Source organism: Stomoxys calcitrans, chromosome 3 (genome assembly GCF_963082655.1).
Source record: "Stomoxys calcitrans chromosome 3, idStoCalc2.1, whole genome shotgun sequence".
Taxonomy (NCBI): Eukaryota; Metazoa; Arthropoda; class Insecta; order Diptera; family Muscidae; genus Stomoxys; species Stomoxys calcitrans.
In genome coordinates this window covers 198,993,392-199,021,047 of record NC_081554.1, presented here as the reverse complement: position 1 = coordinate 199,021,047, position 27,656 = coordinate 198,993,392, and the positions used below count along the sequence as shown (strand labels likewise).

At 37.8% G+C, this 27,656-nt stretch overlaps 1 protein-coding gene across 5 annotated transcripts in view; it reads left to right on the top strand.

The window, feature by feature from the left end:
- The window catches only part of LOC106082853 (uncharacterized), a 501,629-nt gene that overhangs the window by 143,028 nt on the left and 330,945 nt on the right, over positions 1–27,656 (top strand). For all 5 annotated transcript variants that reach the window (XM_013245584.2, XM_013245587.2, XM_013245586.2 and 2 more), the window contains one exon: positions 16,270–16,316. The gene's annotated coding sequence lies outside the window, so the exon portion shown is untranslated. The remainder of the gene's footprint in view (positions 1–16,269; positions 16,317–27,656) is intronic.

The following is a 27,656-nucleotide window of genomic DNA, read 5'->3' as shown; positions in this document are numbered from 1 at the left end:
TCATGTCTGAGTTTGGTATCCCTGCAAAATTATTAAGACTCTGCAGGATGACACTTGTTCCTCAGAAAGAATAGGAAAGAGAACACATGCTACTCGCCTATGCCGACGACATTGATATCATACCTACAGCATTTGAAAGAATCCATGGAGAGTCAGTGAAAACGGGTCTGCTAGTAAATGAAGATTAGAAAAAATGGATGGTTTCAACTCCCACAAAGCCTTGTACATCCGAGCTGATAATGAAAATGGAGAAAGTTGGAAACTTTGAGATAACCAGCAACTTTATCTACCTCGGCAGCGCCGAAACCGAAACGAAACAAAGCTAATAATATTGTAATATTAGCAAACAGATGTTAATGGATTAAGCAGTCAGTTTTTCTCAACTGTTTAGGGCTGTGTTTTATATGGTTCCGTCGAACACATGGAAAAAAATAATTCGTTTGAAAACGAATTTTTTCTGAAAAACGTTGGACTTTGTTTAAAATAAAATTAAATGTTATTGCGATAAATTTTTGCAATAATTTGTGACAATATATTGGGTTGCCCAAAAAGTAATTGCGGATTTTTTAAATGAAAGTAAATGCATTTATAATAAAACTTAGAATGAACTTTAATCAAACATACTTTTTTACAGTTTTTTTCTAAAGCAAGCTAAAAGTAACAGCTGATAACTGACAGAAGAAAAAAAACAATTACAGAGTCACAAGCTGTGAAAAAATTTGTCAACGCCGACTATATGAAAAATCCGCAATTACTTTTTGGGCAACCCAATAGTTTTTTCTTACCCTGACAACACCTTTCATTATTGTTGTAGCAGTGTTATGAACACTGAGGTGGCAGCCCTTGCCGATGAAAGACTTCATCGGGCCAATCCGGTTGTATGTACCGGCTGCCATGGGATTGTTTCATTCTTGATATGTACAACATATTATTCAGGGTTTTAAATGGTTTATCTTTATTTATAAATTAACTTATCGTCAAACTTTTTAAATGGATTGTGCACATTGAAATGGATGTCAAGTTCAATTTAGAGTTGTAACATAATTCAAACTCAAATTTTTAAGAATTATAACCTGATTTCAGTTTATTTGGATTTATTTCGATGTTATGATACATAATTATATAAATTGCCTTCTATTTTCGCACAATTCCATTATAATCTGCTGTATTCGGTATGCTATAAATAAAACAAAAATGGTTGTTGTTGTTTTCGCACATTTAAATACCTACTTTGTTATGCATATTTCTTTATCGCATAAATGTAACCAAACAATGTATGTGCCTTAGATATTCTTGTTGTGTTCTCTTGTACCTTGCACCAAGTGTCGTACACTTTAGGAGTAGGTTACACTTTGGCAGTTGAGTACTAGCTTGAGTTTTAGTCATTTGTTTGGCCCCACACACTGGGTTCCGAAGAACACAACGGCCTAAGAATAACACACCAGTCCTTCAAACATCTGCCATTGGAGATCTGTGGCCAATGTCTCTCTGTTATCTGGCAACTTCTTTTTGGATGATAATAAGAAATTCTTTTACATTCATTCTAATTTTCAATCTATCCTCGATTTCCTACTTTAATCAATGTGAACATTTTTATATCCCCAATGTTTTGGGGTTTCCATTTATGACCTTGATTGTAGATTAAAAAAAAAAAAAACAACAGTTTAGGATTTTACCTAATGTTTGCCTGCCTACTTTTCATTGCGGTTGCATTCTTAATTTTTATGATTTTGAGACTGCAGTTATTGTAATCGCTGTGTGGTTAGCACATTTTTATGGCGTACCATCATCGTACCGTTCGTGCTCACCGGTATTTGACCATTGATCGCATGCCTCATTTCTATTTTGCACAATACGCTTCGAGACTGGTGGTGTGCAATAATCCATCAACGTCGTCGTCGGCGAATGATGTATGAATGAGAATGAGCATGAGTGTTGTGTCTTGGTGGATACAGAGCAAACACACCATAAATCATAATTACCCTTATTTAGCAGCACACACTACCTCTGAAAGCTGAAAGTACACGAAAAAAACAGATTTAAATTCCAAACAATCTGACAGCCATAAATGTCGGTTAGATCTAACATCAGAATGTGAATCAGAATCAGCAGAGATGGCAAGAATGGCACATAATCTAATTTTATTCGTCACTTTTTTGTTTCCCAATGTCTCTACTTTTTATGATGCTCTTGAATGGCTGAAGAAGTTGCGACGGCACGAATCCGAGTAAAGCATTTCAATGATGTTTTTGGGCTGGTTTAGAGAGATTTGTTTGTTGGCTTTTCTTTGCTATGGTGTTTAAAATAAGTAAAATTTTACAGATATGTAGTTTGTAACAAATCTTTTTTTGTGCCATTCGAAATGATGCAGGGGGAATAGGAATTGTAGAATTGTTTTCCTTGGCCAAATGGATCCTAGTGTATTTGTTGTCACACATGTATATTGTGCACATATTTACAAAGTTTTCGAAGAGCCCAACCCAGCCCAATAGTACTTAACATAGGTCTTTCTTTGCCTTCAAATTCAAATGGAATCTTTTGTGGGACAGAAATCTTGTCGTGGTATACCATTTGAATGTTAGTTACCAAGTCTAAAATAAATGAATGAAAACTACTCAGCCCACCTTTATTTTGAAAGTAAGAGACGTGCGGCTGCTGTATTTGCTTAGTCCTTGGAATGCATTCAAAAAATAGTCACACTACAACATTAAGCTATTTGGTTAATATTGTTGTTCAGCAACGTGCTGGAATTATTGCAACCGACACCGAAAACACATGAGATAACAACATCATGGTGGCCAGCTAAACGTGTGCGGCAAAACACTCACAAGGCGTATAGTAAAGTAAGCCACTCTCGCAGGGGAGGGCAACGCTTTAAGAGTCGCGGATTAATTCAGACTACCGCAAAATGCCTAAGATGCTGTTTAAACAAACGGTGGATTTTTCTTTCCCATCGCCATGAACTCTGCGAGCAACATCCTCGATACTCTTTCTTTCTTTTCGATTTCATGCAACACTGACTGCCTCCATACAGTCTAAAGTGGCTGGAAGACGTGCTACTTGCCAATGGCGTGTGTTACGCATTCTGAACGTTTAACGCGAGCGGCGTACACTCTACGTGATTTGTAAATAAAACATAACGCGAAAGCTTTACTAGGCTGCTTGGCTTACGTCAGAGGGAATAACAAACCTCCATTTAACTGGCTGAGTGAAGAAAAAACAATCAAATGGCAAACCCAGAAGAAAAGGCTTAGGCATGTTGTATGCGTAACTGTGTCTCCATTACTTGGGGCAGCTTACGCTTGCCATGCCTGGGAATCATCTGACATAAAGGCATCTAATGAATCCAATGAGAAGAACAGTTTTTTTTTTCAGTTTTATTTTTCGGTTTTTCTGCTACATTTTCCTGGATGAAGGAATAAATTAAATTATTTGTAAATGCCATAAATAGGAATGTGCTTTGATTCAATTTCATTGTCGTCCTCGCCAAATTGCACAACCTTCTGGCTTGAGTTGTACGCAGCTGTATGAGAAAGGGTCTAATGAAGCTAATTGGAGAAAACACGTTTGAAAAATGGATGACTAATTTTCTACGAGAAAATTCTATTTTAATTTTAAATTAACAAATTTACAATGAAGAACAAATGGTGAGTGTTACATATTCGTTGAAATCTGAAATTCACCTTCGGGGCGTCTGGTTGAAATTATTTCTCGATGTTCTAACAATCGGTAAGGGATGGTAACCCTTCATTCTAGGGAAACACTTGGAACTTTCATTCATTTTTTGTGTCCACTAAATATTATCTCAAAAACAAGTTAGAGTGTGCTAAGTTCGGCCCGGCCGAATCCTGCCTACCCTCCACCATGGATCGCTTTTGGGGCTTTATCAAGTTATAGTCCGATTCAGACAATAAATAAATTGAATGGTAAAGACCATAGTATTTAGAAGTCATTGGATAATATTTTAGTCCCTTCGGATAAGAATTGCGCCTTGTAGGGGCTCAAGAAGCATAATCGGGAGATCGGTTTATATGGGAGCAATATCGATGCAGGCTATAGATTGTTGCAGACCATATTGGACACATATATTAAAGGTCATAAGAGAAGCCGCTGTACAAAATTTCAGCCAAATCGGATAAGAATTGCGGCCTCTAGAGGCTTAAGAAGTCAAGATCCAAGATCGGGTTATGTACCGATTCGAACCATACTTAGCTTTGTACTTCTACTTTGTTGGAAGTCATATCCAAACACCTCGTACCAAATATCAGCGAAATAGGATAAGAAATGCGCCCTCTAGTAGCTCAAGAAGTCAAAATCCAAGATCGCTTTATATGGCTGCTATATCAAAACATGTACCGATATGGCCCATTTACAATCCCAACCGACCTACACTAATAAGAAGTATTTGTGCAAAATTTCAAGCGCTTAGCTTTACTCCTTCGAAAGTTAGCGTGCTTCCGACAGACGGACGGACGGACATGGCCAGATCGACTTAGAATGTCATGACGATCAAGAATAAATATAATTTATAGGTTTTTAAAAGAATATTTTGAGATGTTACAAACGGAATGACGAAATTAGAATACCTCCATCCTATGGTGTAGGGTATAATAGTGATTTTGAATGCTTGAATTTGGGCCAAGAAGACTTTGTGTTCGGTTAGCAGCGATTAAACGAGGCATCCACTTTAAACAAATTATTTATGTATCCCATGAGTAGTATGTTAAATGTGTGTAGTCTAATCTGCATATTTATAATGTGCTTAAGCGAAAATTGGCGCTTAAGTGAAAACTGATTGCAAGAATCAATCAATGCAATTGAATTCGCTTTACTGAAACTGAAATAAATGTTTTACCCCAAACATTTAGTTTGTATAAAACTAAAATCGCATACGTGAAACAGATAATGAATTTCAGTTATCCGAACTTCGATGAACTGAAATTTACGGATAAGTGAAACTAAATGGACGCATTTTTAGCATTTCACTTATCCGGTTTCAACTGTTTATTCAATGTCAACACTTTATTCCGATATTCTCGCGAAGTATAAACGAAGGCCACCTTGGCGCAGAGATTGGCATGTCCGCCTACGGCGCTGAGCACCTGGATTCGAATCCTGGGATCATACAAAATTTTTGAGCGATGGTTATGCCTTCCTAATGCTGGCGACATTTGTGAGGTATTGTACCATTTGAAATGGCAGCCATGTAAAAACTTCTCAACAAAGAGGTGTCGCACTGCGGCACGCCGTTCGCACTCGGGTATAAAAATCATTGAGCTTAGAACCTTAATCGGACAGCACGGTTTGATATATGAGAAGTTTACCCCTGTTCCTTAATGGAATGTTAGTGGCAAATTTTCATGTGTATTAATGGAGACCGATTACACAACATCGTATTGACGGCTGGAGTAATGCAAGTGCCCATTTCCCTGTAGTAATGATATATGCAAATCTCTGTTGATCGTTGATAACAAGAAGCCATATTAGTGGAGATATTACATCACGTAGGGTATGTAGGGTTCTTCAATTCCCGCGCTTTGACATCATGCTTTTACTTTACTGACAGAACATTTGTGCCATTCGCCGAACTTAGAATAGCATTCCAAGCGCCTCAATCTTCTGATACCTAGTTTTGAAATGTCTTTCACCACTTGATATTTCTACGGGCTTTCGGTTGTTCCGGTTTGCGTGTACCACAGTGATCACCTTCAATAGACTTCTCCGCTGAAGTTTCCTCATTCATTCTGACAACTTAACCTAGCCAACGCAACCGTTGTATTTTTAAACGTTTAACTATCTAACGTCGTTATACAGCTCATACAATTTGTGGTTCATACGACGCCGATACTCTCTATCAATGCAAACTCGTCCATACATTTTAAGAAGAATCTTACTCTCAAGCACTGTCTTGTTTGCTTTCACAAGTACCCATGCCTCAGAACCATATAACAACACGGGTAGTGTCTTGTATAGTGAAATCTTCGTCTGTCGGGAGGCGGACTTGTTTCTAAACTGCTTGCTCAATCCAAAGTAGCATCTGTTTGCCAATATTATTCTTCGCTTCGTTTCAGAACTGGCGCCATTAATTTCGGTTACGGTGATGCCGAGGTAGATAAAGTTGCTGACTATCTCAATCTTGTGGTTCCTAACTTTCTCCATTTTTTCGGCTGCTCAGTTGTACCAAGGGTTGTGGGAGTGTGTACCATCCCTTATATCTTATCTCCATTTACTGCCAAACCGATTTTCGTAGATTCTCTTTGGTACTTTCGAAGGCTACAATTCTTTTTTTTCAGATCAAAAACTCATGATATCGACGTCGTCGGCATAGGCGAGTATTGTTGTAACGACGAGTTTGCCTTGCCGAAGATTCATTCATTCCTCTGTAGTTGGAACATACCGTCTTGTCTCCTTTCTTATGTACGGGGCATAGCATGCCAATTATTGAATATGCGTTCTTCATACGCCTTATCAGCGTGTCGCCTCCGGTCTTAAATAGTTCAGTGAGCAACCCATCGGCTCCTGGTGCCTTGTTGTTCGTTAGCCGGTTCATTACTACTTGGAGCTCATTCTGACTAGGAGGTAACATTCTATGCCCTCATCAGGGCATCATGGTTTTACCAATTATAAAATCATAATGTCATGTTATCCAGTCCCTTAGGAAAAGAAAGAAATTTAAAGCTTCTAGTTATATATTTTAAGCTAGGGGGATTCATATTTTGAATTTGTCCAAATCTTCGGAAATTCCCTCTTTCATAAACTGATTTCATACTCACCTTTGTGTTACCTTGTTCACGATATTTATCCATGCATGTGATTATATAACCTAAAAAAGCGATCAAGCTACCTTTTCGTACAAATCCTATCTAATATAAAATTCACGTGTCTAAATAAACATGCAACAGTTTTAGTTCGATTGATCATTTGATTTAAGTAAATTTGTTTAAACCCAACTAAGGCGGGTTTCGTTAGCGAACATTTCAATAACTTTCGTCATAACTGGCGTAGAAGTCTATTGACCTTTCATGAAATGAAAGTGACGTTTACATATTTGACGTAAATACTCGTACACAAATAACTGTTTCACTTTACTTACCTCTTGGCCTGTAGCGAAAGTACAGAAGGGTGGGTCGAGAAATATTTTTTTTTTGGAAAAAGGTATTGGTTTACCATACTAAAGTGGCGAGATGATAATGGCTATACCTGAAAAAATATGTTAATATTAGAAATCCAAATGTAGACTTGGAGATAAATTAAATTTATCTACACTTCATTAACGATGATTAAAGATATTTTAGGAAAGCGCCTTGGTGTCTTCAAACACAATTTTTCTCCATAAAACACAATAATGATAATCTTTCAAGATCATCATCAATACTTAATTCATACCTTATTATTAACGACGTCCCACCCTAATAGATTTACGCACATGAAATGTTAAAATAACTATGCGTTTGTTGGTGAAATGTTTTCCCCCATTGGCTTTAATGAACTCTTCTATGAAGAGAATAGACACCATTGATTCTATGAACGGTGCGTTGTTATACCCCTAGGCAGAGAACACACTTCAAAGTGTCTGGGGAAATTCTTGGATTTTGCTAGGTTTGGCCTCAAACGTCAACGTTGTTGTTATCACCACAAATTTATGGTTTTAAAAAATGACGAATAATAGCAGTACTCGTAGCATTGCCATCCAACCGTCCATTCAATCCATCCACAATTGAATTTCAACAAACTTTAAAACTTGTATCGTTTTATGTGTTATATTCACACTTTCATGGCATGACCGCAAAGAGCAGTGAAAGAATCAACGAAATACCATACCCTTCTAACATTAAAAAAAAATGCTCACATAAATACCTCCTACTCTGAAGTAATCAAATGGTAAAGAGGTGGCTGATTTGTGGTTTTGGTCATGGTCAAAATGACGCATAAGACATGTATTTTGAGTGGTTATTGTGGCATGATGCCTTTGGAACAGAATTTTGAAAAAACCTATAATTGTGTCAACCGTCTAAGCTTCAACCTTACAATTAGAGAAGGAGGGAAATATAAACCACATCTGTAGGCGTAAAACACGGCACGTGGAATTCTTTTCGAAGATTTATGCAAGGAAATTTGCTGGCGGTAGTACATGGTGGAGGGTATAGTATAAGATCCTCAAGGGAGAAATTCTTAGTTTTCTGTCATGACTTCAAATATCCGGTATGGACTAAATACATCACAAATTCTATATAGCTTTGACAGGTTTAGATTTAATTTCATGAGCGCTTCGAGGAGGAACTCTACATACGATTTGACTGAAATGTTGCATATGCATTGAAACTATGGCTTCCAATCTATTCATCTTGAATGATATATTGATACCCATTTGCATATTTGTTGACTAATTCTTTTAGCTTTACCCATACGGAAAAGAATAAAAGGAAAATCGTATTTTTAAATCATGGTCATATAAATTTCCCTTCATGCAAATGTTTCGGAATACAATGTTCAAATTGTGCTTGCCCATGTATAAAGAGCACATACCAACACTCATTTGCATGCGATAATAATTTATTTGGGATGTTTGAATTTAAGGACTTATTTCCATGCTATCTGCAACATGATCTAACAATGTTTCCTTTTTATCGTTGGTAATAATTTTCTTAAGTTTTTAAACTAATTTTAGATTTTATTTAACATGGTTGAAGAAAATATCGGTCAACTCATGACAACATGCTGAAGCCAGTTGTTAAGTTTTAAGTACACGAAGAAAAATACAATTGCATTATGGGCGGATAGACAAACCAATAGACCGACAGGCGGATGAACAGGGTGAACGAACAAATGGAACAGTGGACAGACAGATTGACTAAATCGACTCGAGAATGTTAAAATGACCAAGAACAGATGGCTGGATGAACAATCAGACTAAATGGAGAAGTGAAGAAGACCAAGTGTCAGAAATTAGTTTCCCATTTCCTATGCCTGAGAGTGTAAAATCTGGTCGAATAGATAGATAAATCGTTTCGAGTGCAACTAGTAGGTTCACAGTTACAAACGTAATGACAGAGTCAGTAGCCCCCACTCCCAACAACGGTAACCATAAAGAAGTAAGAGCGTGCTCCCCACCATGGATTGCATTTGTCGAGTTCTATGCGCCGTATCTCTTTTTAGCCAAACAAAGAATATTGAATAAGAACTGTTATGCTATTGGAGCTGTATCAAGTTATAGTCCGATTCGGACCATAAATGAATGCTGAACATTGTAGAAGTCATTGTGTAATATTTCAGTTCACTCGGATAAGATTTGCGCCTTTTTAGGGCTCAAGAAGCAAAATCGGGAGATCGGTTTATATGGGAGCTGTATGAAGCTATTGATCGATTCACACCATATAAGACACGTATGTTGAATGTCATGAGAAAAGCCGTTGTAAAAAATTTCTTCTAAATCGGATGAGATTTGCGCACACTATTGGCTCAAGAAGTCAAGATCCCAGATCGGTTTCTATGGCAGCTATATCAGGTTATGTACCGATTTGCGCCATACTTAGAACAGTTATTGGAAGTCATAACAAAACACATTATGCAAAATTTCAGCCAAATCGGATAAGAATTGCGCGCTCTATTGGCTCAAGAAGTCAAGATCGAATATCGGTTTATATGACAGCAATACCAGATTATTAACCGATTTAAATAATATTTAACACAGTTGTTGGAAAAGATACCAAAACACCAGGTGCAAAATTTCAGTCAAATCGGACGATATTTGCGCCTTCTAGAGGCTCAAGAAGTCGAGACCCCTGATCGGTTTATATGGCAGCTATATCAGGTTATAAACCGATTTGAACTAAACCTAGCGCAAATGTTGGAAGTGATAGCAAAACATCAAGTGCAAAATTTCAGTCACATGGGATGAGATTTGCGCCCTCCAGAGGCTCATGAAGTCAAGACCCAAGATCGGTTTATATGCCAGCTATATCAAAACATGGACCGATTTGACCCATTTACAATCCTAACCGACCTACACGCATAGGAAGTATTTGTGCAAAATTTTAAGTGGCTAGCTTTACTCCTTCGAAAGATAGCGTGCTTTCTACAGACAGACGGACGGACGGACGGACGGACGGACGGACAGACGGCTTGATCGATTTAAAATGACAGACGCATATTTCGAGGTGTTACAAACAGAATGACGAAATTAGTATACCCCCATCCTATGGTGGAGGGTATAAAAATGGCCTATGCCAAAATATACAAGAACTTACAAATTTAAAAATTGGAATAGATTTCGAATTGGGACAAAAATTTCTCTACAAAATAAAGTATGTTGGGTTAGGTTGAATGGATCGCCCGTCAAAGGTGAGTTCACTCGGAGGCCAGTTTGGCCCATTATGGTACCCTGGGGGGAGAAAGGGAAGAAAAAGGAAAAAAAAGTGAGACCTCGTACTAGAGGTTATACACGAGCAGAAATAAAAAGACAGAAGGAGTGGAGAAACCCGAGATGGAGGTGAAGAACCGCCCTTCGTTACGCAAGTACGGACCTATCCACGCCGGAGCCTGTGTCACCACCCCGTCGGAACCATCCCTCAACCAACCTCAGGAGAGATACCAGAGGTTCGTTCGCAAGTTCACCCAGATCACAGAAGAAACGGCTCCCCAGAATGGCGACCCGCAGGACTCTGCAAACCCGGACAGGACCAAAGCAAGTGCTCAAAAGTCTCATCCTCATCGAGGTGACTCGTGCGCGCCGCCATGCGGCCTATGTCCGATTATGACCCCTGTCAAAGTACTCATCGACCTCCTATCGAACGCCAGCAATTTCCTCGTCCTCCTCCGGTCGATGACCGGCCATAGCGCCTTCGCAGTCCGGCAACTATCTACCGAGTCCCACCTCGCCACCGACGCCGCCCTGGCCATCCCCTCTACTGTGTTCAGTAGCTCGATAAAAGGCGCGTAGGCAAGTCCGATGACTGGTCCGCCCGGCGCAGACGAACCCCTCCCGGCGCACTCGTCCGCCCTCTCATTTCCTGGAATCCCCTCCTGCCTTGGAACCCATGTCAGCGTCACATCGGGGGCCCGGAGCTTATCCAGGGTTTTTAAACAGTCCGGTACGCATCTCGACGCCAAGTCCTTGAGCGCCGCCATACTGTCCACATAAATTCTGAGTTTCGAGGGCGGTAGGCCCCTTGCCAGAATTCCTCTGCGGCTACTGCAATGGCGCAGACCTCAGCCTGAAAGATCGTACACTCGTCCGGCAGTCTCAGAGACATACTGATATTGAGTGCATCAGAGTAGACTCCCAATCCAGTCCCTAACTCCATCTTGGAGCCATCTGTGTAGATTGAAATTTTTGGCTTTTGTGAGATTATTGGTAGAATATACAAAGATGCAAGATTATTGCAAATACACATTTCCTAATTAAAAGAGGGTGAATATATATATATCTTCAACATTCTACATCTTAAAATAAACTCAATTTCAATGGGTGTTGACTCACTTTTAATACTCATAGTACATATATGGCCAACATAAGTGACAAATGTGGTTCATATTCTCACCAGACATCGACTGATTGAATGACTCATGGTTGCTCTACGAAGTCTTTGAAGTTGTAAATATTCTTGTTTATTTCGGGGACTTTTCATGTTAGCAGCCATTAGTTGAAGAGTTCTTCGTTTTCAAATTTTACAACCTCTCTTATCTGGGAGACCAATCCATTTTTGCGAAGCAATTTTATCCTTTGTAAATTTGGAACCATATTTTTGACTGCCCCTATTTCTTTGTGTGTACAGACTTTAACCATTATCATCGTTTTGGCTCGATAGAGGTTTAATCAGTATGTATTTGTATCAGTTTATGTGTGTTATCGTTCAACGCTGTACGTCCTTTGTTATCCTTTTTTTTTTTTTTTGGTTAAAGATTTTGGGCAAACATGGCCGCCATAAGTCTGTTTTCGTGTTGTTTCTACATTTTAGTACGCAGCACTGAATGAAGCATGAAGATACGGTGTCATAGTGCTTTGTTGGTGGTATTTCGGTGTTGGCTGCTCGTTGTCCTCTGGCGCCTGTGCAGCTTATTCTAAAATTTACGGTTATTATTTGTCGCTGTATCCCTTCAACCCAACCAACAACACCCATACGTGGGTGACTATGGTCGGTGGGGGAGGGGTGGTATGCTCACGTATTTTTGTCAATACGTGTTAATGGTGGCCCCAGGGATAAATTTTTATTGATATTTTTATGTGCTCAAGTTGGGCACTTGATCATAAATCCCCGCCCTTTGCCCAAATCCATAGCCAGCCCAAGAAGACAAAGGACATATTTTTATGTCCGTAGATGTTGAGGGAGTGGGTCAGAAACATATTTTTAATATTTCACAATTTTTGCATTTAATGACATTCGTCCAGGATTATTACCACAAAATAAAAGAAAACCACTGAAAAGGACTGCGAATTAAGTAGCAAGGGTGTACAAATGTGGATGGTTGGTTAAGACATGTTTGAAACCCAATTCAAAGATAAAAACATAATAAGGCTATAAACATTTTTATTGGGAAATTAATTTAAGAAATTGGTTTTAATTAATGCTTCAATTTTTGGGTTTTATTTCTTCGAAAGGATTTTGAAATATACCCTGTTTTCTAATGACCATAGAGTAAAAGACAAATCAAAATTAAAATCGCTTTTACCCTGGATACATAGATGGATGTAGATGGCGATAGAGAAATACATTGTGCCATCCCAAAGCCTATGCCAAAGCTGACTTCAAATCAGGGCTGACAATTTTGATGCTTTGGTACTTTTTATTCCCGTGAGCAATTTGGTACCTTTTCCGAAAATATTATTTTTATTGTATGCCAATGAAAATCCATAAAAAATTAAATTCGTATAACCTGTAGTAGCAGGTAATTTTGTAAAATCTATTCGTTAGTCAAAATCTAACTTCCGGTTTAACAAAATAATTCGAAATATGTTCCATATGTTAGGAATTGTGGAATTGAAATAGTACCAAGTGGTATTGGTACCATCGGTACGAAGTGGGAGAAAATGAGCATTTAGTGCTTCTATTGGTGCTATGGGTACTTTTGATACAATTGGTACTTTTGATACAATTGGTACTGTTGATACTATTGGTACGAAGTGGCAGAAAACGAACATTTATTGCTCCTATTGGTACCATCGGTACGAAGTGGGAGTAAACGAAAATTTAGTGCTTCTATTGGTACTTTTGATACAATTGGTACTGTTGATACTATTGGTATTGTTGATACTATTGGTACTGTTGATACTCTTGGTACGAATTGGCAGAAAAAGAACATTTATTGCTTCTATTGGTACCATCGGTACGAAGTGGGAGAAAGCGAAAATTTAATGCTTCTCTTGATACTATTGGCACTGTTGATACTATTGGTTCAATTGGTACGAAGTAACATAAAACGAACATTTAGTTCTTTTGGTACTATTGGTACTATTGGTACCATTGATACAATTGGTAATATTGGTACTATTTGGTACTTTCCTTATGAATTAAGCTAGAGATCTTAATTTTGGTTCGGGTATGCTATCGCGACCTCCTGTGGACTGATTAATAGAGCAGACCAAATGGATGGAATTGGGGAATTGAAACAGTACGAGTGGGAGAAAAAGAACATCTATTGCTTCTATTGGCACTATGGGTACGATGGGAATGGGAAAAAACAAACATTTAGTGCTTCTATTGGTACTATTGGTGCTATTGGTACTATTGGTACCATTGATACTATTGATATTATTGTTACTATTTGGTATTATCCTTATGGATTGAGCTAGAGATCTTAATTTTTGTTCGACCTGCTGTGGACTAAATAATAGAAAGGTGTACATGTAGGAACCAAAACGCACAATGTTTTAGGACATATTTGCTTTACGAGTGACACCATAGCTTTGAATTGGTTCGTATAATTACAGTATGACATTATAAAATTTGTAAACAGAATGATTTTTTTTTGTACATTTAACTCCTTAAGTATTTTTTATACTTTATTAGTACAAACACTGTACATAGTAATTTGGCATAGAACACTCAATTTATTCTCTAAACTAACTGCAATCATGACCTCCGGAGTGAATTCCTATTCTGCAGCCAAAATGGTATCTTTTGGCAACAAAAATTCCTTTTTGACTTAAATTTTATGCCATTTTCAAATCTCATTTATCAACCTTGCTCCAAATTATACTACTTCCTACTTATACTACCTTCTCTTATACAACCTATAGTATAAGTACTACCTTCTATTTATACTACCTTGTTCTTATACTAACTTCTACCTATACTACCTTTTACTTATACTACCTTATACTTATACTACCTTCTACTTATACTACCTCCTACTTGTACTACCTTTTACTTAAACTACTTTCTTCTTATACTACCTTCTACTTATGCCAGCTTCTGCTTACTCATACCACTAGACCTTTCCATCGGGCTTTTGGTGTTCCCGGTTTGCGTGTACCACCGTGTTAGCCTTCAAAAGGCTTCTTTGCTGGGGCTTCTACTTCGTTCATTCTGACAACATGACCTAGCCAACGAAGCCATTGTATTTTGATGCGTGTAACTATGCTATCGTCGTCATATAGCTCATACAGCTCGTGGCTCATATGTCGCCTATATTCTCTATTAACGCAAACTGGTACATATATTTAACGAAGAATCTTTCTCTCAAATACTCCAAGCACCGCCTCATCTGCTTTCACAAGTAACCATATAACAGCACGGATAGTATCAGTATCTTGTGTAGTATAATCTTCGTCTGTCGAGAGGTGGCCTTGTTTCTAAACGCTTACTTAGTCCAAAGTAGCATCTGTTTGCCAGTATTATTCTTCGCTTTATCTCAAAACTGGTGTCATTCGATTCGTTTGTGGTGGTGCCGAGGTAGATAAAGTTACTGACTATCTCAAGTTGTGGTTCCCAACTTTCTCCATTTTCTTTATTTGAAACCATCCATTTCGTCTTATCTCCATTTACTGCCAGACCCATTTTCACTGACTCTCTTTCGATTCTTTCAAAGGCTGCAGTTACTACTTCCGGTGACCGACTAATGATATCGATGTCGTCGGCATAGGCGAGTGACATGTGTTCTCTTGTGATTAGTGTGCCATATCTATTCATATCTCCATCTCGTATAATCTTCTTCAACAGGATACTACGTTCGGTGTCTCCTTGTCTGAAACCTCGTTTGGTATTAAATGGTTCGGAGAGATTCTTTCCTATTCTTACTGAAAAACGCGTATCAGCAAGTGTCATCCTGCAGAGTCTTATTAATTTTGCAGGGATACCAAACTCAGACATGGCTTGAAATACCTTTGAACGTAAAGGAGTATCGAAGGCGGCTTCGTAGTCAACAAAGAGTTGGTAGATGTTGATTTGTCCTTCTCGGGTGTTTTCCAGGATGTATTTGCCAGGTCTAAAGCCGCATTGATAGGGCCCAATTATCTAATTAACTTTAGGTTTTAATCTTTCACACAGTACGCTCAAGAGTATCTTGTATACGATGGGGAGGAGACTTATCTCTCTGTAGTTGGCACATTACGGGACATAGTATGCTGAGGTTCCAATCATGGGGTATGCGTTCTTCTAGCCAGATTACGCAGATGAGCTGATGCATACACCTGTCGCTTCCGGTCTTAAATAGTTCAGCAGGTAACCCGTCGGCTCCTGCTGCCTTGTTATTCTTTAGTCGGGTCACTGCTACTTGGACCTCATTCTGACTAGGAGGTTAACATTATATACCATCATCAGGGATTGGTTCTGCTTTATCTTCTTCGCCGCCAACGTCGGACACTAGTAGTTGGGTAAAATGTTCTTTACATATCCTCAGCATGTTATCTGTGTCAGTTACCAGATTTTCTTCTTTGTCTCTGCAGGAGTGGGTGCCTGCACCAAAGCCAACGGTTTTATGTTTAATTCTTTGGTAGAATTTCCAGACTTCATTCTGACTCCTGTACATCTCAATTCGGTCACACTCACGTCTTACCATTTCCTTTTTCTTTCTGCAGGATAGACGTTTCTCCTCTCTCCCTTTTTCCCGATACCGATAGCGTTGCTACTGATTGAGCAACCCTCTATATGCCGCATTCTTGGCTTCAGTAACATCTCGACACTTTTGGTCGTACCATGGGTTTCTTGGAGGAGGCTTCCGGTACCCAAGTACGGATTTCGCAATTTCTGGGTGTTTTAATTTTTTGCCATGTTTTAGTACAAATATTGCCTGATAGCCGATATATAAGTGAAAGTTTCCTTTTCTTTTCAGATTTGCCTGTTACATCACATAGCGGAAAGTCAATGGACAATCTAAGAGTGAGTATTGACTAGTCTATCTGCAATTTTACCAAACAAACGTATTTTGTTTTATAAGTCGATTTCGATTGTTATGCTAAATGGCATGGCCTCATGCAGTGATTTTTTTTATATCACCGACATTAGTTTAGAAATCACCGCTATCAATATTTGATTCGATTTTCTAAAGACGAACATTTTTTTCATGAGATTGAAGTTCAAAAATTCTTCGCCAAGCTAGCTTTGTTGTTTAGTGGGGGGTCCTTCATGTGGCATTATAATACATTTTGAACATTGCGCTTGAAGATGCTATTCTTAAATTTTCATGTCGAGTTATTTTTTAACTAACCAAAATATGAATGGTTTTAGTGTTTTTAATTTTTGTTTCAAATGGCGCTCGAAGGCCCCATCCTGAAAGCTAAATTTAAAAAAAAAAATCAAAACAAAAACAATTCGTTTTAAAATGTTTGGTTTTTATTTCAAAAATTTCCATTATCAGCCCGAGAAGAACAAAGGCAAACTAATAAAATCTAATGTGTTTACACTTCAGTCATTTTAGAATATAATTTTATAGTTTTTCTCTACGTTTGGCAAATATTTGACTGTTTGCCTTAACTAACATTGGGCGTTCGCTGCCACTACCAAAGAATGTTGGGGCTTTTTGTTTTGTTTCCTTTTTTTGTTTATTGCCTGTTTTGCAACTTGAAAATTGTTCAACATTCGAGTGCGGTTTTTACGCTGAGTGCGAGTCTTTGGCGCTACGTTTTATGGCCTTTCATAATGACTTTTTCGGTTCGCCGCTAAGGACTAATTACGTGACCCACTAGCGATGTAAGAGGAGATGTGCTGTAGCTTACGGAACGTGCACAATGAACTCCGGGAAAAATCGTGATGCCAAATATTTGCAAAGTTTGAACAAAAATTAAACGAAAAGAACATCAACTGAGAACAAAATCGAAATGGGTTGGAGAGTGTGTTTGCAGTTCTTCTTTAATGTGTCGGTATCAGATAGCTGCGAGGAAAGGAAAAAGCCGTATGCAACATTCGCATTCAATCAGCTTAAATGCTGTTGGTTTCTCAATGAAATTTTCGGACAAAAGTGGGTAAAATTAGATTTCAGATCATATTTTCAAAAAAAAAAACCGTCTACATCATTTCAATGAAGGCAAAAATTTTTGTAAATTAAAATTCAATAATTTGAAATTTAATTACTATGTTTGTTACACATGCACTCAAAATTACAGCATCTATGTTTAATCACAGACTGTATTACCACAGATTGTACGAAATGCTATGAAAGAAGTACAGACTCTATAATTTTTCAATATACATATGAAGGAATACGGAAATTCTGTACTTTTTCAAAGATTTATATCTGGTCTCAAAATAAAACAATCCAAAATTAGCGCATTGATGGCCTTTTAATAATTTTTAAAAATTTTGAAATCATCCGTATGCATAAAGCCCAGACAAATTACTCATCAAGTCCAAAATTTCACAACACTGAATATGAATATCTCATTTGAGTATTTCTTTGAAGCTTTTGTATAGAATTTCTTTGCTGTTTTTATCATTTTTGCAGTCTACTACCTGCATATTCACAAATACTATGAACGAATGAAAAGAAGGCTGCGAAATGCCTTGGGGACATATTTGTTGCAAACAATCCTTTATGTTGGCAGTATCTTGGCCTCAATACTAAGCTCCCCTTTAACAATTTGGCACACATGCAAACACACATATATGGCCATGGGCAGCAGGCAGGCATATCCTTTTCGCACTGCCATCCTTACTACAAGTAATTCGTTGCAGGTGCATTTGCACAAGGGACTCAAAGGAACAAATATGCCAACTCAAAGATATTTGATTAAAAAGAATTTTTTATTAAGAGGAAATTGTATGGAATATGTCTTGTGATAGCCCAAGAGAGAGTGAGAGACTATCTATTTCACTATTTCTAGCTAGATTTCCCACATGCTGCTTTTTCATTACCTTGCAAAATAAAAACAAAATTCTTAAACACTTTGAGGCGAAACCTTTATAAAGAAGAAAAATATCTCCGAGGCAAGTAATTACGAAAAGTGTTGTCCAAAGCGTAAATCAGTCCAAACTTAAAAAAATGAGTTAAAATTTTCAAATTTTAGTATTCTATTTTTTTTAATTAGTGTTTTCAAAAATAATACAAAACAAAAATAATAAAAAACCAGTAAAAGCGTGCTAAGTTGGGTCAGGCCGAATCTTAGAAACTCACCACCAAGACTACCAAACAATTTATTAAAATTTGTTTTTAAGGGTAATAGTAGAGAGTGACACAGGAAAACCCTAGATCAGCACTAAAACGAACGAGACAAAGCAGCGCAAGCCGAACAAAGAAAATGAAAAACACCTCCACCCGAATTAATGCACATGCGTTGGCTGGTTAGATGTTTTTTTTGCTTTGCTTATTGATGTTACTTTGGGTCGTTGAGATTTCAAATAAATTGTTGCAGGAAAATTAACAACTTTCGTAGTTGTTTTTTCGACCAAAGTTGTTGTTTTTCAAAATTATTTTTATCTGTGTATATTAACCGCCATTCACCGTATTATGACGAACAGCAACATTTATGAACCCATTGCCCCCCTTGTGGCTTAAATGGGTCTATGACCTTGAATTGGCAGATTGGCCTATATGGGGGCTCTATCAAGATATACTCCGATAAAGCCCATCTTCGAATTTAACCTGCCTTTTGACAAAAAAAGAATATATGCAAAGTTTCAGCTCAATATCTTAATTTTTAAAGAGTGTAGCTTGATATCAACGGACTGACGGGCGGACATGTCATGACATGTATCTTGCCATGTCCCTCCGTCTATCGAAAGCACGTTAATTTTCGAAGGAGTAAAGCTAGCCGCTTGAAAATTTTTACAAATACTTCTTGTTGGGGTCGGTCGGTTAGGATTGTAAGTGGGTAATATCCTTCCATGTTTAGATTCTTCAGCCACTAGAGGGCGTAATTCTCATCCGGTTTGGCTGAAATTTTGCATGAGGTGTTTTGTTATGATTTCCAACAACTATGCTGAGTATGGTTGAAATCGTTCCATAACCTGATACAGCTGTCATATAAACCGGTTTGGGAGTATTTTTGTCTTTTTATTCCAACAACCATGCCAAGTATGGTCTAAATCGTTTAAAAAAACGATATAGCTCCAATATAAACCGATATCCCGATTATACATCTTGAGCCTCTAGAGGGCGCAATTCTTATCCGATTTGGGTGAATCTTTGTACACATGTAACATACGTATCAAATATGGTCTGAATCGGCCCATAGTCTAATACAGTTCCAATATAAACCGATCTCCTGATTTTATCTTTTGAGTCCCTAATTGGCTGTGCCTTCTAACATTCAATTTAATTATGGTGCGAATCGGTCCATAACTTGACATAGTTCCAATAGCGAAGCAATTCTTATGCATTATCCTTCGTTTGCCTAAAAAGATATACCGGGCAAAGAACTCGACAAATGCGATCCATGGTGGAGGGTATATAAGATTCGAACTTAGCACGCTTCTTCTTGTTTATATTTTGTTTTAATAAAATAAAAAAATGTTTCCTTAAAGAATTTTTCATAAAATAAAATTATAACAGAATTTTGATAAAAAAATAAAATCGTATATTTGACATTAATATCCGATTCCCCAAATTTGTTCACATTTTTTTTATGTTAAAATATGGCAAAAATTACAATTACAGCAACGACATGTTAATATTTACAATCGTAGAAATTTTTTCTTTTGTCATTTATTTCACTTCCAAACAATGCAAATGGGCTACCGAAAAGGTGTTCCAAGATTTAGTGTTTTATGGAATATGGCTTTAAGGAAATAGACCCTAATAAAAAGGAATTGCAAACGAAAGGCAAATGAAGAATTCCAGAGCACACCTTTAAATTATTGTTGAGGAGTTATTTATGGACAAGACTGCTGCTGCCGTTGCTACATGCGGAGGGTGTAGCCACATGCGAATATGGTTTCAAATAAAAATTGCTAAAAGCACATCCTGGCTACAGTGCTGGCTGCTAACAATAAGGAATTGTTTTATTGCCCACTCTGCCCCTCCTTGTAATCAGTTGGGCAATAATTCCTCTTTAAAAGCTAATAAAAATGACAAAAGTAATAAGCGTTCTATTTTGAAAAGCACAAAATGTTTTTTCCCCCTTTGTTTTTATTACGACTCGGATGGGAGGAGGAGCAGAGCTGGTCTAGTTGGATATCACCTCAAGTTCAGTTCAATGTTTTCATTGCAATATGCTAGTGACCACAAAATTAACATAAAGAGCATTTGGCCCTAAATCAAATGGCTAGGATCTTCTTTGGTATCTCAGTGTGCAAATGGAAATTAGAGCAGCTGAGAAGTTTCTGCTGTGGACTAGTGGAGGACTTTCTTGCAACGTGTGCCGCATAGGTAATAAATTTTAGTACAGATTGAGGTAATCTTGCTTCATTTATGTTCCGTTTTGGATTTTCGCTGCAGCTGAGCAAAAGGTTTAAAATGATAGAGCCATTTAAGATGGCAATGCTAGTTTGTCTCCCTCAACTTTGAAAGGTAGAATGGTTACAATGATAAAATGTTTAAAAATTAAGAAAAAAATCAGGACCGAAACCAACTTTTTAGATATTACAGACATTGTGAGCAAAGAGTTGCAATATACCCATTAAAGCCCAGGCCATCAACCGCCTAAATCGGGTGAACCATATACCTGAGTTGTCCTAAAAACGAGTATTCGTTTTTGAACCGATTGTTTTCGAGCCGAACAAAGCGGAGAGCATTGTACAAAATGTGCTTAAATAGGCTTCAGTAATGAAAATCCTGCGATACGTTAAAAGTAAAGCTGACACGAAGTGTTACCAATTCAAATTTAAAGTTTTTTGCCTGTAAGGTGAAAATCGTTAAGTTTCACAATTTTTGTTTGTTTGTCTTTCGAGAGGAGTTCAATGATCGGAGATTTTCTTTGCAAATGGAAAGGGAAACCCAGAGATCGCAACACACACCAAACACAATGGGAAGACTTTTCCATCATATTAGGTGTGATGGCTACAAGGGCGGTATGTTGTATTTGTATCGTATTTATGGCGAAAATGCCTCTATGATACAAATACCCCATTAAGCACGCTCGACAACCCTGTTTATTAGCTGTACTTTTCCCAATGCATGTGTTCGTGTAATGACAGATTTTTTGTCTGCAACAATTACACTTCTTCCATAGTAGCACATGATTTAGTGCATCTGTTGGAAGTTGTTTTGATGGCTTCGAACGTTAGACAACGACAACGGCTCTCGCTGTTGCTCCGTGTGCCCAGGTTCGAATCCCGGCAGGGCTCTGCCGAATTTGTATATTGCTTAGTCTCTTCCCTTGTTCTCTTAAAAGGCCCAAATAGAAAAGTCTATTGGGTTGAAATTTGAATTGGACGGCCACTGTGTGGCAAACTATCGATAATGACAATATTCGATATTTTTAATATTTCTAATAATAATAATCGATAGTATCGATACTAACGTTTAACACCTATATTTCAAACGAAAATGAGAAGTAACAAGTAAAAGCGTGCTAAGTTCGATTGGGTCGAATCGTATATACCCTGCACCATGCATCGTATTTGTCGAGTTCTTTGCCCGGTATCTCTTTACCAAACAATGGATCAAAATTATCATGCTATTGAAGCTATATCTGGTTATGGACTGATTCAGACCATACTTGGTTTGGATATTGGAGACCATAGTAGAAGTCATTGGGCAAAATTTCAGCGCCATATAGCGGCTCAAGAAGTAAAATCGGGAGATAGGTTTATATGGGGGCTAAATCAGGCTACGAACGGATTCAGACCATATTTGGCAGGTAAAATAAGGATCGCAGGGAAAGTCGTTGCACAAAATTTCTGCCAAATCAGAGAAGAACTGCGCCCTCTATAGGCGCAATAAGTATAATCGGGAGATCGGTTTATGTAGTTATGTGCCTATTCAGACCATATTTGGCACATATATTGAAGGTTATAGGAAAAGTTGTACAAAAGTTCAGACAGATAGGACAAGAATTGCGCCCTCTGGAGGATCAAGAAGTATAATCGGGAGATCGATTTATATGGGAGCTTTATTAGGTTATGAAGATATTTAGACCATACCTAATCATATTATTGGAAGTAAAAACAGAAGACTTCATGTAAAATTTCAATTAAATCAGAAAATAATTGAGCACTCCAGAGGCTCAAGATGTCAAGATCCGAGATCGGTTTATATGGGAGCCTTATCAGGTTATATCATTTGGTTATATTATTTGGATCGTGCTTGGCACTGTTGTATAAAGTCATAACAAAAGACCTTACACAAAATTTGAGCCAAATCGGACAAGAAATGCGTCTGGAGGCTCAAGATGTTAAGATCCGAAATCGGTTTATATGGTTGCTATATCAAAAAAATTAACCGATATGGTCCATTTACATTCGCAACTGACCTACACTAATAGAAAGTATTTGTGCAAAATTTCAAGTGCCTTGATTACTCCTTCGAAAGTTAGCGTGCTTTCGACAGACGGACGGACATGGCAAAATCGACTTAGAATGTCAAGGTGGTCAAGAATATATATTCCTTGTTGGGTCTCAGATGAATATTTCGATTCTTAACAAACGGAATGACAAAATTAATATACCCCCCATCCCATGGTGATGGATATAAAAATGAGGAGATCGATTTATATAGAAGCAATAGAAATGCACAGACCGAATAAAACCAAGTGTAATAAAGACAATTGGATGTCATGGGAGAAATCATTGCACACAATGTAAGCCCAATCGGATGAAAATTGCGCCCTCTATAGATGCAACGAATCTTAAAGGATACATTCAATGTCTGTTGGCTCAATTTTGAAAACAATAAAATAACTTTGCCGATAGTATCGAAAGGAAAAATATCAATCGATATTCAGACAAAAAAATTATTATCGATAGTCCCATCGATATTTTGTCAGCTCTAATGTGTGGACGAAATGAAGTGCGGAACACAAATTTTTTGCAAATCTTAGTTTTCACGTGCCACGTGCCGTTTCATGGTGCCGAGTCTTGTTGGTGCAACTATGGTCTACGACCGAAATGTTTGCGTGCCCGCGTCTCCAAAGCAGTTTGCAAAATGGTTACCTCGACGCCAGGCACAATGGAAACTATTGGAAGACGGCCACCAGTGGTCTCAGCTGCCCATGCCATCATTTGGGATGAAAAATTACTTAGGGGCAGTTCGTAGGCTTGAATTCTCGTATGAGCGTTCGGTCACCTATCATTTTGAGAGTTTACGAATTGCTCAATTGAAAAATTGTTCTTTCCGAGAACATGAAGTGCCGAAATTCACCACGTTCTGGGGTTGCACGAGCGTGGTGAATTTCCTCCTTCGCGCTTTCGAGTCTAACATTTTTCTTTGGTATAAGATCATGATAAAGGAGCATTTCCTTTGTCATTGCCCGGCTTTCGCGGCTAACAGACACTGGTACTTAGGTGGAGATACGACACCAGACATGAATCAAATTAGGGGAGTGGTATGGAAAACATTTAAGGATTATGTAAGTACCACGGAATTCCTAACTTAAAAATTTCTTTTTCGAAGTAACTTTTTAATTTTTAGAGCGCACAACAGGCTAAGGTGTATGTCCATAGTGGCATGGGACAATTGATGCGAGGTACTATGCCATGGAAAACTTCTCTCTAAAGAAGTGTCGCACTGCGGCAAGCCGTTCAGACTCGGCTATAAAAAGGAGGCCCCTTATCATTGATCCTAAACTTGAATCGGACCGCACTCATTGATATGTGAGAAGTTTGACCCTGTTCCATAGTGGAATGTTCATGGGCAAAATTTGCATTTTACAGTGAATTATTAAAAATTACTGATCACATAAATCGTTTGCAAATTCTTTTCTCATATAAAAAAATAAGGCGTGTGTGTGTGTTTACCCATGCTTTTGCCAAACCATCACGTTGTCTTCCTATTCGAATCATACTTGGCATGTATTTTGGAAGTTTTAACTCAAGTCCTTGTTCCAAATTTCTGCCAAATCGGCTGAAAACTGGGACATTTAAGGCCTCAAAATGTTAAATCCGGGGATCGGTTTATGTCCACATCTGAATCGAAATCTCCAATGATCTATTGGGTTGCCCAAAAAGTAATTGCGGATTTTTTAAAAGAAAGTAAATGCATTTTTAATAAAACTTAGAATGAACTTTAATCAAATATACTTTTTTACACTTTTTTTCTAAAGCAAGCTAAAGTAACAGCTGATAACTGACAGAAGAAAGAATGCAATTACAGAGTCACAAGCTGTGAAAAAATTTGTCAACGCCGACAATATGAAAAATCCGCAATTTCTTTTTGGGCAACCCAATACATCCCCAATGACCTACATCAATAATAAGTGTTTGGGCAAATTTTCAAGCTTTAAGCTATCGTGATTTCGATAGACGGACAGACGGACATGGCTAGATCAACGCAGAATGTCAGAATGTCAGATCACTATTTCGAGGTGTTACAAACGGAATGACTTGATTAGTGTGCCCCCATCCTATGGTGGTGGGTATACAAATTGTCAGCGGTGGTTAATCCCCTTCTATCGCTGTCGACATGTGTGAGGTAAATCTTCATGTATAACTTTCTACCAAGCCCTGTCGTTCTGCGGCAAGCTTTTCGAAATTCGATGGAAAAATAAGTTCTGTAATCATTGAGCTTATACTTGAAACGGAAAGAACTCATTGAAATGAGAGAGGTATCCCTGAAATGACAAAGGTATTCCATAATGGAATGTTCATGGGCAAAATTGCAACCCTAACTAGCCTTAGGAAAACAATCGACAATATGGTGCTCTAAACTAAAATAAGTTTTACGAGTATGCACAATGCTATAGCATAGATTACCCTGAGCGTACTCTTCCCTTTTATGATATGTTCAAGTCCACCTTGAATAAATGGCAACCTTCATTTGCCATATAAAATATGCACTTAAACTCTTAACAGTCCATATTGTGATTTACCTTATCGTAAATTTGTGAATATTTGAAGCCTTTTTTCTTTTCCCCCCTCCCTCCCCACATGGCCATTCACTTCTAATGCTGCTTAAATCTATGGCATTGTTTCAATTGAATTTGATGTGGTTGCTGTTTGCATTTTCCGTTATTGCGATTTGCAAAAAAACAAAAAAAAAAAAACTGAAAATCCATTTTCCCAAATAACAATGAAAACAATATGCTAAAATATTCTACTCCCCTCTCCCTCTCCCTCACATTCTAGTCTTACCACAATACAAAAATAATACTTTGGCAGAAAGCATATAAAAAAAGCTGAACATTGGAGTTGCTGCTCCCACAAAGCAAAGGAAAGTAAAAAAAAAACTAAAAAAGTCCTTGGTAAAAAGTGAAAAAACCAACAGGGAGGGGAGAGAAAACTCGAAACCCAATGATTTTAATTCGCTAAATAAAAAAAGTTTTGCAATGAAATTACAAGTTACGTAACCGCATGTTTGTTGTACTGGTACACTGGAATTGTTTCAAAGTGAAGTTGTGGCCCGCGAGAATTCTGCCGACATTGCAGAGAATTGATGATTAGTTGCCGCTCTAGCGGATGCAACCCTCTTCAAAATGTTGTGACATTTTGCCAAGGCTTACCCAAAACGCCCGGGGATTGAAGTCTAAAAGGCCAAATTAAATTTTTTAACTAATTAAGGAATAAAAAGAAATAATTTTTGTAAAAAATTGGGTGTGAGCTACAATAATTTTTTGGAAATCAATGTAATTCTAACCCCAAGGATTAACAATTTTCTAAGAGTTTCCGATTACAGGCAGCCACCACGCTTGGAAAATAAGCTTTACATTATATTGGTAATTTTTTTAATTTTCACTAAAGCTTTAATTTCTACTTAAACGCTTTTCTCAACCGATTCTTGGAAATTAATCCACCTCATTTTGCTTGTATAAATTTTTTTCCGTAGATTTTCATTTTGAGCTCACAAAACAGCAATAAACAAAGCTCCTTGGTAACGACAAGGGCTATAATAATCACCATGTTGAAGATCAAGATTAGCTGGGGCATTTTTTTTTCTTAACTCATTTCTTCCACCTGTCTCCTGGTTGAGACTGCCCTGCGGCAGCAAACTGTCTGTAGTGCCGGTTTTGTTCATTAACTTTTATCAAATCTTTGGCAAAACCAACAAAAAGAGCCAAGGAAAAACATTTCTTGGTTATTAATGTTCGAAAACGTTCGCTAACAAAAAGGCTTAAAATCAAGCGGAAACGGAAACTTGCGTTTAACCGAAAAATAGTAAAGTTTGGCAGTGTTCATTAGTGCTGTCGCCAGCCACCAAATAAGGTGGGTAGAGCAGCAATGCGATTGGGCACCAATACCAATGCATTTACACTAAAGTCAGCTAAAGTTTTATAAACAAACCACAAGACAAGAAAGCAATTTGGTCTAAAGATAACGTTGAGGACGATGAAGACGACAACAACTACAATGCAAAACACAGCAACTGCAGTGGCACTGACTACTGCTGCATGCATGCCACCACAGTAGCAGTGGCAGTTATTGTAACAGCTCAGGGGCGGAATAAGGGCTTTTTATAGCCACCATCATAGGATGGGGGTATACTAATCTAGTCACTCTATATGTAACACCACGTATTATTGATTTGCGACCCCCTAAAGTGCATACAGTGGCACAGATATGTCTACATACCTTTTCATAAATAGCTGTTACGTAAACTGGTAGTAACTTAGGTAGGATACGATTTTAATCTAAAAATGTTAAGCAGAAACACTTTTTCCTACAAAAATTTAGTTTTGTAAAAAGTGCTTTTGGGGTGACGTTTGTAGACTTTTCTGTGCCACAGATCGTCTTGACATTTTAAGTCGTCTTATACATGTCCGTGGTTCTGTATGTAGAAATCAGAACGGCGGTATAACTAATAAAAATATTCGTTTGAAATTTTTCGCAGATACTTCTTGTTGTTTCAAATCGGCTAAATCGGTTCAGATTTCGATAACGCTCCCATGTGTAATGACCAATGGTTAGAGCTGGCAAAATATCGATGGCACTATCGATACTATCGATATTTAATTTTTTGACTGAATATCGATCGATATTTTTCCGATGGATACTATCTCAAAGTTAATTTTTTTTTTAAAGATTAAACAAAAATGAGCATTCCGACACTGAATGCGTCCTTTAAGATACATTGCGCCTATAGAGGGCGCAAATTTAATTCGATTAGGCTAGCGTTTTGTACAATGATTTCTCTCATGACTACCAACTGACTTTATTTGGTCTTTGCATTGATCTCCTGATTTTTACTTGTCATTT